Consider the following 15,730-nt stretch of genomic DNA (forward strand, 5'->3'; position numbering starts at 1 on the left):
GCTCTTAAATGCTTCATCTTGAGAGCAACACAAAGTACTGGTTAGAGCGTGACACTGAAAGCTCAGTACACTTGTGTTTGACCTCATACAAATTGTCATCATTCTATTTCTATACCTGTGCGTGCACATGTCTTTGTTACATGTGAATAGAAGATGCTAAACAGGGAAACTTGATGTATGGTTGAGTGAGAATTATAGGATACTTACAATTGTCATGAATCAGATGCAAAATGCTGTTATCATGTATAGTGTGTTTGAATGGAGAGTAGAATGAGTGGGGCAGTATTCGGTTCATGTTTTGCTGTATGTGGGTCTCACAGTTCTCCTTAAACTACAGTTTAGTGTGTTGAAATGTGTCTGGAGGCAAATGTCTGTTTCTATAATTGGTCGGTGATCTGTGATCACAGTAACAGCTTCATTTCCAGCTCTCCCCTCCCTTTATCCACACCTACAGTATGTTACCCTTTATACGTCTCCTCCTCCTTCTTCTTCTTCTTCTTCTTCTTCTTCTCCAGCCACTCTGAAGTCGCTCTTTTTCAACACCCATTTGAACAACGATACTGTTTGATGTTTTGTCCTCATTCTTTCATTAGTTTGGATGGGAGGCGATGCAGTGATTATGTGTTTGAAGGACAGGTAGCTTTGAGATCTGATTCTATTTTCAGCTTTGTTACGGAGGCATTTTTAGCCATGTCAGATTGAACGGTCGAAGAAACAGCTGTCATTTTTGGTTCAACCCCCCCCTGCCCCCCCTGGCTTGAGGAATTTAAAGATTCATTAAATAGGCATTTTTACTATGTGGTCCAATGCTTCTAACGAGAAATTACTTCTGTAAATCTGCAACTCATTGCCATTGTCATGCATTTAAGATCTTATTGGGAGTTTTGCTCCTCAGCTTGGTTTGAGTTTAATATCTGAGAGGATACAGCTGTAAGAAAGGTTGTCATGTAATGCAGGTTAGCCACATGTATATAAGACTAAACAAGCACTGGATATCTTGGCGTAAGTCAGCTCTAACCCTCCTCATTCTGCAGCAGAGCCTGACAAACAAGTGTTCTGTACAGCAGGATCTGACTACTGATTTCTGTAGGATGTCTGACCTTTCATTGCCCATGCAATCATACGCACATTGAGATGATTTAGCTGTAGGGATTAGATGTTTATTTCTGTATTATTGTTATGCCATCTATTCATATGCATCTTAAGGAGAGTACGTGAAAGAAAGGCAGTAGAAGAAAATTATCTGAGCATTCCTCCCAGAAAAATTCCTTGTTTTTACATTCATGTATTTGGTGGTTAAATGTCATGTGATGTCGTCTGAGTTCAGCCGGGGCTCCTACTCAGAGCAGTAGGTCATGGTGTCAGTGTTTGCCTTGTTCAGCAAAAACATGCAGAGAAAGAGTACATCCAGACGGACTGTGAGGAAGAGGAAACAAACGAGAGACGTAGCGAATATTTGTTGAGTGCAGATATTCTGTTTGGTTTTGAAATGTCATCCTCTGCTCTGACAAAAAAGTTAATGACTGCGAGTAAAATGAAAACTTCCGTGTGTGAAGCTCAAGCATTCACACTGTACTTCCATCACTGTATGTGTGTGTGTGCGCACACACTGCACATTATTAAGACCTCCCACCACAGCCTTGGCCCCCCTGGCCTCTGCTAGATTTTTTTCCAACTTGTAAAATGGCCGACCACAGAAAAGACTACAGATCTTTCGGTGTCTTTCACTGACTGTCTTGCTTGGTGTGAATGTTATTTTATTTATTTTTATTTATTTTACAGTATTACAGTGTGCAGGCAGGTACAGCGCACACAGCTGACCCTGCAGTGGTAGAAATTGATTGACGAGAAACAAAGCGAATATAAGTACGAGAGGCTTTTGATGGACAGTAAGCCAAGCAGATGTTATACTTCTATGTTACGGTAAAATATAGACTGCAGTTCACATGATTATTATCGTTGCCATGTTCTTTCAGATAGATTTAAGTCATAGCTGAGCTACAGTCGGTTCAGTTGAGGACTCGCCAAGTAATGAGGTAATGTGAGGATGTGGTAGCAACAACAGGGTTTAATCAGCCATGTCACCGCTTTAATCTTTGATTAAAAAGCAAGTTCAGAGAGGTTTCAAGACAGCTTAAATTGAATCAGAAAACGTAACACTGTAACAACAGATAAGTCCTGTAGTCAAAACACATTTAAGGTTATACTGTAAAACCCTTATACCCTCATAATGTGGTCGTGATTTTCTACCACAAACAGCACACCTCAACATTTCGGCTGCAGTTTTAATTTTTCATTTCTAAATGCATGAATAAACACATCTGTTATGTGAGTGTACAGCATATGTCAGTGGGTATGGTTTTGTCAGCTTTATGTCTTCCTACATCTGTCACTTTCAGCTCTTCCCCTGCGCTGTGATCTCACTCACGCTCTCACTGAGTCCTGAGATGCCCTCTGATCGCTGGATGAGAGGGAGGCTGGACTCGCTGCAGTATCTTTCTGTCTGCTGCTTGTTACTGTAGCTGCTGTTGCTCCGCTGGCAGGAGCAGGTGTGTCTACCTCCTGTGCCGCCCCCTCCTTCCTGTTCCCTTATCACTGCAGTATGGCAGCTCTGTCTGGGAGGCAGCCATTCCATTGTTCTCGCACCCCCTTCACCTATCGGTGCTCCTGTGGGTGCTGGCTCCACTCTGCCTGCCCCACCCTGTGGTAGGGACTGGCTCCAAATCACTGTGATACTTGGCACAGAGGTGCCCTGAGCAGGTTACGCTTACTGCTTTCTGTCTCTTTTCTCCCTGGACAGAGCTTACTACAATCTCTGCTGCAGACCGCCGCCATCTTGTTACTGCTTGTGCTGCCGGTCTGCCTTCCTCTGCTGCACTCAAACCAAATCGTCGAACCCAGCCTCAAGTGTTTGCCAGCGTCTCTCTGCTGCCACTCTTGTTTTGCACAATGCTTCCCCGCACCCAGCTAATGGACGCATTTTATCGCTACACACACCTGGAACTTTTAGGTGCAAATTATACCATGAATGGTTTGCAGTGGAGGCTGCAGATACTTTTATCTCAATCTTGCAGCAAATTTATACTTATTAGCACAAAAAGGAAGGTATGTCGCTGTTAACACGTATTCAAATGCACACTGTCTGTCCAGTTAGCAAAACTATTATGAGAATCTTACTGTAACTGTCACTAAAATAACTCACCGATAGTTAAACATAACAATAACCAACCACAGCAAATAGGTGTGAAAGTAAACTCATGGTTATTTCACTTATTTACAAATTGTGTTCTGAAACAGAGTGCTATCTTCTTTTTTGCAAGATATTATTGTTGTTTTTTAAAGGAAAATATGCATCACAATCTGTCCCTGATTCTGCAGGCATTTTTTAGTTCATGAAGCCCAATGAATGCTGAGCACGAGCACACATATATGCAATTTGTGCTTTTTGTGTGTGTGTGTGCGTCAGAGAGGCAGCGAGAGAGAGAGAATAAGAAAGTCCTCATTCTAATTATGTTTGGCAGATCTGTGCTGTGTGACCATATGTGCACAGAGCAGACTTCCATCATAAAACGACTGCTTCACACATGCTGACAGTCACTCTAAACACATGATTTTCACACAAGTCTGAACATAATTAGATTGTATAGATGAATTATTAACGAATATCTGCTTTAAAGCTGTACTTGTAAAGTATTTTTGTAGTACTACAATGGCACTGCACCATACTTTTCTCAACAGAATCAGGTAGAGGTGAAGTACGAACATTTAAAAAGGCAAATTCAGAAAGCATTGTATAGTCTGGATGTGGTTATGCTGTATTGAACTGTGCTTTGGATTTGAGTAGGTGGAGGCCAGAGTGATGCAGCAGTGAGTTCAGAAGGTCTTCAATCCTCTCAGACTCTCTGCCAAGAAGAAACTAAACTAATGCAATCATAAAGAGAGAGTATGAACACAACAAACTGTCCCTCGACAATACTTCCATACATCTGAGATCACCTGTTTTTTATCTTGCGTCTCTGCACATACATGCACTGCAGTTTGCTTTGCTTCAGGGTTAAAATGTTGTCGGCATTTATCTGACAGTCCCCTTTTCAGGCTAGTAAAGACAGCCCTCTGCTCCACGTGTCAGTCAATCATGCCAAGAATATGTATGCAAATGTTTTGTCTGAGATGGAAAACTCTCCTCACAGCTATCAACAAATACAGTGTTGATGGACAAATCATTAATGGTAAGACAGATGCAAATAGAGGAGTTAACAAAATAACAGGAGTGCTGCACCAGTGTTTCCCGCAGGATTTCATGAGACTATGGTGGGTGGAGCATGGGTCCTGCAGGGGGGTCCTGCTAAGTGCATCAATCTGGTGCAGAAAAAATTAAGAGGGCAATATTATAAATAACATGGACATAAATGAGAAATTGTAGAAAATGAAAAATGTAGAATATATTCAACATATACTCGGCTAGCTCGGCTCTGCTGCCTGGTAATTAGGTAGGTAATTATCACTTTTCTTTAACAATACACCTTGGCTATACACTATTAACACAAGCCTATAGGCGATAGTCATTATTGATCCATTGTAATTAAATAGAGACTATCACTGTCTTGATGATGTTTTATTATGTGTATCAAACATAATAAAAACATGCATTGTATTTCAGTCTCACGTCTGTCAGGCGCAAAGCCACAGAACAGCGCTGGAAGAGGCTGGTAAATAAAACAAGGAATACAATTACCAGCTAACTATTACCAGCTATATATTACTATACCTTACTACAGTTAGCTAGGTTGACAAGACAGACTAGAGATAGGTAGACTGCAAGCTAACACATCAACTGAAATTAATTGAAACTACCTGAAAGCTGTTCCTGTAAGTTGTTGTGTTTTGTCCTTGTCATGACCATCGTTCCGCCTCACAGCTCAACTTGGCCTCGGACCGGAGTTTGTGTGTGTGTGAGCATGTGTGCGTACAGCAAGGTTTGGTGGGGCTTGACTGACTGGGAATGAAAGATGCTTTGCTGAATCAATGACGCAAACAGAATTGAAATATTGATTGAATATTATGAGAGGTGAAAAATATTTTTGGATCAATGTGTGACTATGGCGCAGTAAATTAGACTTTGGCGGGCTGCCAGAGTTGAGTTAATTAATGGAAAACACTGGATTTACAGTGTAAAATCAGTCAAACACAGCAACAAATGCTGTAGTTGAGGGCATCAAAAAATTGACAGTCATAGCTAACAAAAAAATGTACATATAAACAAATGCATTTTGTCAGGATTTAGTGTTTCTGTGTTTGTCAATTCCCTGCTGTTCAGGAAAGGTCATAATGGGCAACAGGTTTTCAAAACACAAGCCATTACTTCTATTGTGGTGTTAATTATTTCACACCACCTGTTTTTCTGTCAGTCAGTCCACCCCTTTTGGTCCAGACTCAAATATCTAAGCAGTTTTTGATACGTTTTTGTTTTTTACAGATACCCATGGTGCCCAGAGGAGGAATCCCAATGACTTTGGTGTTCGATTAAACTTTTCACACCCCCAGCAGAGAATAGAAAGGAATAGAATATAAAATACATGATTATGTTGTTTATTTAGTGTATAATCACCTGAAACTAAGAATCATTGTTTTTGTTATATTGGAATGCACATTTTATATCTACAGATATAAACGGAGTCGGCCATGTTTCTACAGTAGTAAGGAAGCGCACAGCACAGCGCTAGTGTCATTGCTACTTGCCCAACTGTGCACCGATGTGCATGTTTGTCTTAAAATGAGGTGTGGTCAGGTGCTTTTTGGTGCATTGCTATTTTGAGGACGCAGAAAGCTAGTGCACCATAGACCAAAAAAAAGCATGCATTGTTGAGATAGTAAGACGCCTCTGCAGGTTAACAACTTGCGTACACTCTGCTTTAATGATTTTTCAGTCATATTAAACATTTCTGTGCCAAATATCGTGGCACATTTTTGCATCAAAACTTAAAGCTTCCATTATAAACTTGACAGGACAGAGGAAACTTTCCAGAGGAAACAGAATTAAACTTGCAGCTTCTAATTACATTTTTTTTTATTGAGCTCAGGATTTGTCAGGAGGACGGCTGCCTTACTTTAAACAATTTCCCTTTGTGGGCCTGGACTTTGTGTGTGAGCTTTTGGATGTGTAGAAGAATCCAGAACTTTAATTAACATTAGATCCTGATCGATCCTGTTGGTGTGTAGGGAGATTTAAATAATCAATGACGTTAAGCTCATATGTAAATTTGCACACAGGCTCTGGAGACACACTTGTCTTTCTGCTGCTGGGGGATCGCTGCAGGTATTGTAAATAATATTTTCCTCATTAAAGATGTATTATTTCACTCACCCACATCCCACCCACTATTTATCAGAATGATAATTTTTGTGACCTGCCCGCCCAATCTGCTCATCACTATAACAAACACAGGGACCAACAGCAGCACATCAACTCCTCCTCAGTTAACCGAAAACCAAACCAAGGACCACGCACCTGTCCCACTATGAAGACGAGTCCTGCTGTTTAAATAATAATATGCTTTTAAATGGTATGGGAGATGCAACACTTATTTGTTTAATTCATTCAGTACACACCTACAGTGTATGACTAATTAAGAGTCTAAATGCAACCCTTTGCACCTTGTGCATTACTTCGCACCTGGATAACCATTTAACTTGTAAAAGGGAGTTGGACACATCTAAATGCACATGCACCATGCACTTCGACAGACATATCAGAATATTGTCTTGTTTCTTTAATGGAAGGAAACAGAACTGTTGCCTGCTGCACAACAACATTTGATTTCATGTTGAACTGACAGTTAGTGACGTTAGTGCTGTTTTGTATTGTTATTAATTCCTGTATGTTTTTTACCTACATATTGTCTTTTTGTGTGAAACGTCGTGTCATTTTAATGTGTCGTTCCACCTGTATTTATCATGTATAGAATACATCCCTGATGTAATTGTGTAATTGTTAGAGAGCTGCTGTCACATTGTCATCAATAATAAGAAAATAGGAGCGCAGTGAATTATCTGGAGAGTAGACATAGTTTGTTTGACACGGTGCAGTTTGCACATGCAATGTAAAAAAGATTTCAGGCACTCGCCGATGAAGGCCAGATGTTTGAGTTATGCATAGGAAGTCAGTTGTCTACGGTTGCTGGGTATGACAGTGATGCAGCCAGGCACCAGCACTGGTATCTACTGTATAATCAAATATAAAGAAGGCCCTCTCACAGGTTATGTTCTGGATTTAACCAATATGTGCTCAGACTGAAAAAAGTCTGCCTCAAAGAACTTCACATATTCAAAAATGCATACATTAAATTGAATAAGTGAGTTTCAAGTTTGCAGATATACTAATTCTGTTTCTGATAAAGCAATATTTACTGAAAAACGGTGCTGATCACAATGATGAAATGAAAGAGAGCTATAATGTTGCTTTTTAACTCGTTTACACATTTCTCCATTCTTATTTTAAAACGCTTCAAAGTCTGTCACACAAGCTGAGAGAGAGAAGAAAAAGAAGGCCGATTTCAATCAGCTGCTTAATTCTTCAAAAGTTTTTTTATTTCGCAGGACACAGCGGTAACAGTTATGCACATTTCTACACAACAGCCAGCACTGAAACTCATCTCCTCCTCTTTTGTAGCCCTTTTCTCTAGTTCCTTCTCCCTGCTTTTTTCTCCTCATCTTACACACAGTTGCACACACACACACCCAGGCTGTCTCTGTGTCTCCCACATGCGCGTGCACACACACACACACACACCGTCTTTTGTTTGGATTCAGACGGCATTGAAGGCAGATCCTGTGGCCCTTCTGAGGAGAATGTTAATATGCCCGCTCTGGTCTCTCTGGGGATACAGAGAATGGACTCTGGCTGCTAATGCACTGTCACACTAACCCCGCTCACTCTTCTCACTCAGTTATCAACAGCAGCATTGCTGCAGGGACCGAAAACTATTAAACTGCAATCACAACTTAGACGTATTATTAAAAGTTGCTCTAAAACCTATTTTCACACAGTATGTACCTGTGTCTGCAGAGTCATGCAAGGTTGGCTGTTTGTTGTGTGAACTTAAACTTATTTCTTCAATATTTAAGAGTTTTATCTGTATTTAACTACAGGAAGTAGCTGATGAGACAACATTTCAGCATATGTTGAACAGTCTCAATCCAACATACTTAAGTCTTAAGTTTCTACAGAATAAAGCATTATCACAACATCCTCACAAACATGCACTACTGAGCTACGTTTGCAGTGTTGCCAAGTTCACTTAAGGGTTAAATTCAGAGTCAGATTCAAGCAACCTAAACAATTTGGCTAAAGATAGGAAATATTTTGCTTGTGGTTTGGTGAAAGAAATGTTTTCACTAAATACTTCCGCAAGAAATCCCTCTGCTTGAACTGTGGTCACCATCGTGGAGGCAGATGTTGCCCATTTACCAAACCAAGCGGGTCCATGAATCATCTGTTCATTCAGTTATTTCATTCAGTCTAGAAAATGAAAAATAAAAACAGATAACCAGATCAAGATTTCCTTTTTCTGCTTTTTTGCTGGCATCAAAAAATGGAAAATGACAGTTTTCTTCCATTTTTGTCTTTCAAGAAGTTTGATTTCACAAAAGTCTGCAGTGTTTCTACAACCCTGAGTCCAAATAAGTTGGGATGCTGTTTAAAATGTAAATGTAAACATAATACAATCATTCTCAATCAAACTGTTTACCGAGGAGTGTTTCTGAGCCCATGCAGTAATATCCTTTATGCAGTCATGTGTATCACAAAGTGTGAGCCTCATCCCTTCCTTGGGACTGAGCCTTTCGAGGATGCCGCTGTCAGAACCAATCATGATGCTGTCACCTGTTACCGATGAACCTGTTTACCTGTTGAATGTTCCAAACAGGTGTTTTTGAGCATTCCACAACTTCCCCTGTCTGTCGTTGATCCTTTCCCAATTTGTAAAAAAAAACTGCTGGCATCAAATTCAGAATAAACAGATATTTACAAAAGCTGCTGAGGCGAAACATTAAATATATTGTCTTTGTACTGTTTTCGACTGAGTACATGTCAAAAAATACAAGTGAATTATCGAATTCTGTTTCATTTCTGTTTTCCAGAGCTCAGCTTTTATGGAATTGGGGTTGTAGTTCCTCCTCAACAGATTCACCTGTGCATTGGAAAGACACTGGTCATTCAACTCTGTCATGCTATCATCAATCATGCAATAAATAAAAACAAAAAAATTACAATCAAGGAGTTACGTTTTCACTCATGTCCGAATGTTTGTTGGTTTGTCAGCAGGATTACAAAAAAACTACAGAGCGGATTTCAACACACCCCATTAACCTTTGATATAGATGCTGATAAAGAGATGGATCCAGGAATTTTTTCTCACATTCTTAAAACATTACAAGATACAGTAGGGCGTATTTTCGACATTTTTGCAAATTTCTCAGGGAATAATGCGTGGATCATCATAAAAGAAAATCAGGTGTATTTCGGGCACTGAGAAACACCTTTCTAGCTTCAAACAGTGTTCTGGGGACCTTATTTCCCTCTAATAACAGCCTGTTTATTCAGTTATGGAAAAAATAAATGTTTATGAGTTTGAATTATTACCACGTTAATATTTTTTGAATTTCTTCTACAAAACTACATAGTGCCCCTTTAAGCATGTCTGTGTGCATTATATTGTACTGTATATCTGAAGCTGTAGGCCAGGTGAGCACACCTTTTTACATAAACACAACAGATAACATTTGACAAACCAGTTTCAAATTAAGGTCCACATTCTCTCGTGTTCCGCAGCTTTCAACTGCATCAAACAGTCGTCCTCAGCAGTGGGTCAGAAAACACCGCTGTCACTAATAGCACCACTGTAGGTTTAACATGCAGTCACTCATGGTCAAAACAGAAAATCTGTCACATTAATAACATTATAGTATGAGTGGCAGTAGACTTTGCTGAATTACTCTGCATAGTGGAGTTTTTCTTTCACTCATTCATTCCTTTTCCGTCTGTTTCCCAGCTGTGAGCAGGGAAAATGCAGCACACTATCCTCCCCTCTCCCCACCCCGTCTTGCTCCCCGTCAACTGAAGCCCTTTCATAATGAATGGCAAGGTACGATAATAGCCTTCAGGTTGCCATAGAAATGAGACAGGGGCCCTGTATGTGATTTTCTTCTCTTTTTTTCTCCAAGCATGGATGACATGAGGACTTTGAGGCAAACTCTTTCCCCCCACCCTCACAGGCAGCTCTGCACTCTGCTGCCATCTTCTCCTCTCACATCTTTTCTTAATCAGCATTTTATTCTCTCTTCTCGGTTTCATCCGATTTGATGCATTCATATAAGAATCGTGCGAGTTGAAAGCGATTAAGCAGCCACAAATTTAACAGAAAACTGTCGTCCATATGTGACAATGTTTTTATTCATACATCACTGGCAGTCCTGTCAGTTTTTATACCCGGGGATCTGAGGTGATCCGTGGTCCGGTCCGTGCGCACTCAGATCACAAACACCCGGCAAACTGTGCAAAATGAATCTGATGCTGAAGAATGATCCAAGATTTGAGGGAGCAGATGGAGGTTTTTTTTTTTCCCGCCACGCGAGGCATCCACCCAACTCAGGTCTCCTCCCTGCATTGAGCATGTCGCTGCAGCTGCTAGCGTGGCCTGTTGAAAGTGAGCTCTTGTGATCTCAGCTCCCCGCCAACAGCTGCTCTCAAGCTAAACAAAGTATTGATCCAGGCTGTCGTTTTCACACTCGGGTGTCTGGAGGTCGGCGATGATCTCTGATGTGTTGATGTCGTGTTTGTGGTGTCAAGGGGCGACATGGTGATAAAGTGATGACTTACTGTATAACTTCGAGTGCATGTGCATGTACCACCATTAGACCTCCATTAGACTGTATTTACTGTTTGTACTTTATAGGTTATGGATCATACAGACCTGCAGGCATAGATGTGATGTGTAGACAACAGACTTTTGAGTTTTGAGTTCAGGAATGAGTTTTAATAAATCATCAAAAGGAAGCTTTAACCACCAACAGCACATGTGATAAACATCTGCAAATTCAAATAAGATTACAGGTACATGACCTTCATTATGTCACATGGTTCAGTATAAATAAATAAGATATGTTGTCGAAACTGTTTATTAATATATAAATCAGTGATGAGAAGATGATTAACACATTTAATTGTTTATGAAGCAAAAAGTATTTGCTGGTTCTGGCTTCTCAACTATGAGGATTTGCTTCTTTTACATTTTTAATTTTTTTTTAAAGAACTTTAAATTGAATATATTTAGATTTTTGGTTGGACAAGACAAATAATTTCAGGATGAGACTTTGTGCTTCAGGAACCAGTGATGGTATTTTTCAAGTTTCATGTTCTTTCATTCATTTTCTGATATTTAATAGACTGAAGGATTAATCAGATAAATGGATCAATCACCAACCTGAATTGCACTCAGTAGAGCGCAGCTGTCCCCTTTAATTCAATAAATATCAAATAAAACATATTTGAATCCACTAGATCAGGATTTTTAGATAGACACCAACCACCTAAATGGTTTTTTTTCATAAAGATCAAGAAGATGAAGATTAACGGAAAAGAAAAAAATTAAATGGCCTATCTCACAGTGTTAAAGGAAGAGACAAAAAATTCCTGAATCTGTCTCCATCCTGATACGCACCAACAGTTAATGGGGTCTGTTCTGGGCCAGGACCCAGCCTCCATCCAAGTTTTGTGGAAATCCGTTCAGTAGTTTCTGTGTAATCCTGCTGACAAACCAACCAACCAACAAATGGACACGGGTGAAAACATACCCTCTTTGGCGAAAACAATCATTTGTTGCAGGCCTAACATGAACCTCAACTGTTTTATGGTGAGGCCCACGTCCTCTTTAGATACCTTCAGTCCATTGACAACCACATATCAGGGCTCCAGACTGCAACCACTTAGTCATGTTTTGCGACCACTTTTGCAAACTAGGAGTTTATATTTAAGACTACAGTTGACTGAAATAAACAGTCTCAACTACAGAGGCCCCTTTTGTTTTTCAGTACCTCCCTGTAACATGAATATTCATAACCAAAATAAGCAACAATCAAATCAACAACTGCAACAGTGCCTGCTTCATCAGTGCTGTGTAGGTGTTGTTTGATGAGATTAACAGTAAACACAATCAAATGAAGAAAACATCTTTACTTCTTTGTCAACATCTGGGAAACACTTTAATTCAGGCTGTAAAAAAACAGGTTAAATTAACAGAATAATCAGGATGTTGAAGTTAAAATCAACATTGTTAGCTCAATTTCACAACACAGTTTCATGATCATCGACTGCTGGTGTCCCCTGTAAGCTTTCCTATGTGTTTGAACTGATTCTGATGTATAGTGTTTTTCAATTAGCAATATGCAGTTTGCTAAATCCGTTTTCTGCAGTGCTTTGATCTCTCTCAGCCTCCGTACTCTTTAATTAAAGTACAGTAAAGTTTGAAGAGTTGGAGGCCAGTTAGTTAGTTAGTGCCGGAGTAGACGGCGGGCCAATATATCCTTTATTATTGAAATGTGTCCACTGGACAGAGGAATGTGTGCATGTAGGACAAAATATGACGAGGAGAGTTCAACTTTGGCATTTTATCATTTCCTGATATTACTACAAGCACATTTTACACAGTTTTCTTTTTTTTTTTAAAGAAACAGAAACAAAACATTTGGTCACTTTTGCAGTCACACACGTGTTATCCTGATTGTCAGCTCACACAGTAATAGAACACAATCGATTTTTCCCGACACTGCAAGAATTTATCTACTGGTATGTTTTAAAAAAAAAAAATCTCTCCATTCTTTGAACATTAGTCACAAACTCTCTCCGGTCAGTCTTCTTTGGAGGTTCGGTCTGTAACCTTTTCCGTGTTACAGTTTTCTTTCTGGCTGCTAATAATCAACAAGCACATTTTAATCGCCTTTGTCCAAACGTCAGTTTTTAATTCCTCGTCCCGTTTCTCTCATTAGTAAAGATCCCATGCCATGTTTTGATTTTATAGTTTTTCAGGAGGAAGTGTCACATCGATTCCTCTCGGTGGAGCGATCACAAGTCCCAGTGTGCTCACTCCACAGCAGCTGCACAAACCTGTCGCCCAGACAATTCCCCCGTCTCATTTTGAAGAAAACGATGGTCGGTGTACTGTATATCAGTTCTTCTTCGGCACTAACACGTCTAGAGAGCCATGCTCCTTTCTTTTCTTTATATGTATTCACCTTCATGTTGTTTGTTTTTCAGCTAACCACAAGCTCAGGTTCACTTCTCTCAGCTCTGCTGTCCTTCCAACAGTAGATTTTTCAATGTTTTCCGGTGTGCACCAAGCCGTCCATTCATCTTTGTATTTTCTTATGGTGATTCAGTCTTTTTATTATGTACCTTCTAGACATTTTTTCATCAAAACAAGCAAACAAAATAATCAAATCAATTCATTCAGCTAAAGCTGCAAGGTGCTGAAAAGTGTCCTTGTTTTCTTTACTCACTCAAAGATGAAATGTCCCTTTTTGTGTTCGCAAATTAATTTCTGTAGCGCGAATAAATAAACAGTTTCGTTAATGGCTGGTGGCATTGCTGAGTCAAATGAAGTTAATTTCTGACTTTGACAGGAGTATTTCCACATAATTTTGCAGGAAACTGCCTCCTGAAAGACCCAAGTAAAAGCCAGACTCAAATGTTATTAAGTCCCCTAAAGATCCTAAAGATACATTATAATTTTATTTTAATGAGTTTTGATATCTAACACATTTTCATTTGTTGAACTCTTTTAAAAGAACCTCAACATGTGTTTTGTGTTATTTCCTACAAGTCTTTTCAGCAGAGTGAAATATTCAGTCTGTGAGCAAATTAGTGTTATTTCAGCCGTTCATTTTAATATTAATGAGTGAAAGCAGTGATTGGCCGACAGCAGTGATCGGTCTTGTGAAACTCTGCTCTCCTGTTCGCTGGCATTGGATGTTGGCCAACGGCAGCGATCAGTTAAAAAAACAGAGACGAAGACTAATGACCAAGAGAAAAAAATGAAATGGCATAAATGATCCAGATGCAGGCACGCACAATGGTCGGACAAATATAAAAGGCCTTTATTTCATTAGAAACATTAAAAATACACCAACACGTGTCAGCTTGCCCCCTTCCGTCTCAAAAAAGGGGAAAATGGCAACTTATTGCACTGTAAAATCTATCATGATCAAAATCAGGATTTTTTTATGACATTGAAAAAAATTAAATTAGATATCACTGATCACTGCACTGCAACTACCACCCTGAGTCCAAAAAAGTTGGGATGCTGTGCAAAAGGAAAATGAAGACAGAACAGAAATGAATGCATATATATTTGCATACGCTGTAAATTTTAAAGGCTGACTTTACTTTAAAAAAGTCAATAAACTGATTACCTCAGAATTACCAAGTAAAATAGACTTTTAAATTTAAGTTGTACAAGCGAAAAACAGCTTGAAATTATTAGTCTAATTTTCTTGGTAATTTTGAGGTAGTCGGTTTCCTCAGTAGTCACTTTTATTTTACAGTGAAGGTTTATTTTGCCAGTGTTTTTTGGCCTTTACAGAACGTGAGAGCAGCGAATGTGAACAAACCTGAACATGCGAGATGTTTATGAAGTTTGCAGCATCTGTTTGCCAGATGACAACCACACATTTGCTACATAATTGATCTGTTGTTTGAAAATATACATTTGCTGTAAACGTGCCACAATCAAAACTGAGGTTAACCACAACGGTGTGTGTGTGTCAGGACCGCTGTAAGGCTGACTGTAGTTACACAGTAAATGCAGCTGTTATACTGTACAGATCTGTTCTTTCTATAAAACAGCTTTTACTGGAGCTTTACTGAACAGATATCATCATCTTATTCAGGCTCAACCGAGCCTGAAACACCTGATTAATCTTTGTGACAGTTTCTTACAGCTGTAACGATTCCTTGATTAATTTCAGCCATTCCCAAACTTAAGAATGTGACGTGTGCCATTTTAAAAAGCAGAAATTCTTCTGGGGCCCAACAAAACTTTTAATCAAAACACTAATCCCGAAATTGAAGCAATATATATGTACTGATGTTGTGTCAAAGTCTGATCCCTAGTCAAATAATCTTGCCCTCGAGTTTGAGCTTGTTCTAATGAGTTTTTTAATGTAAAACAATCAATCATAAATATTTTTTGGCAAAGAAATTCAGGGAGCTGCGACCCACACTTAAGGATTCGCTGGATTAATCGATTAGTTGTCAACTAAATTAATTGCAAACTAAATCTATTCATCAGTTTGAGTAACATTTCAGTTTGAGAAAGAAAGTGAATATTTTTCTGATTCCCTCTTGTTGAATGTGAACATTTCCTGGTTTCTTTACTCCTCTATGAGAGTAAACTGAATATCTTTGGGCGGTAGTCAAAACAAGACATTTAAGGACGTCATCTTGGGCTTTGTGAAACACTGACACACACTCTTCACCATTTTCTGACATTTTACGGGCTGATAATCAAAAGATTAATCGACAATGAAAATAATCACAGCCCAGAAATTTCTTAACTCTTTGTAGACCCTGCTGTGTGCTTTTTTATTCACATTTTTTTTGTAATTTTTTAGTATGTTACACATGCAGTAAGTTGTGTCTTAACTTGAACATTCATAAAACCTGGACGTTCATTAGTGA

The sequence above is a fragment of the Pagrus major genome, chromosome 13, assembly GCF_040436345.1.
Source record: "Pagrus major chromosome 13, Pma_NU_1.0".
Classification (NCBI taxonomy): Eukaryota; Metazoa; Chordata; class Actinopteri; order Spariformes; family Sparidae; genus Pagrus; species Pagrus major.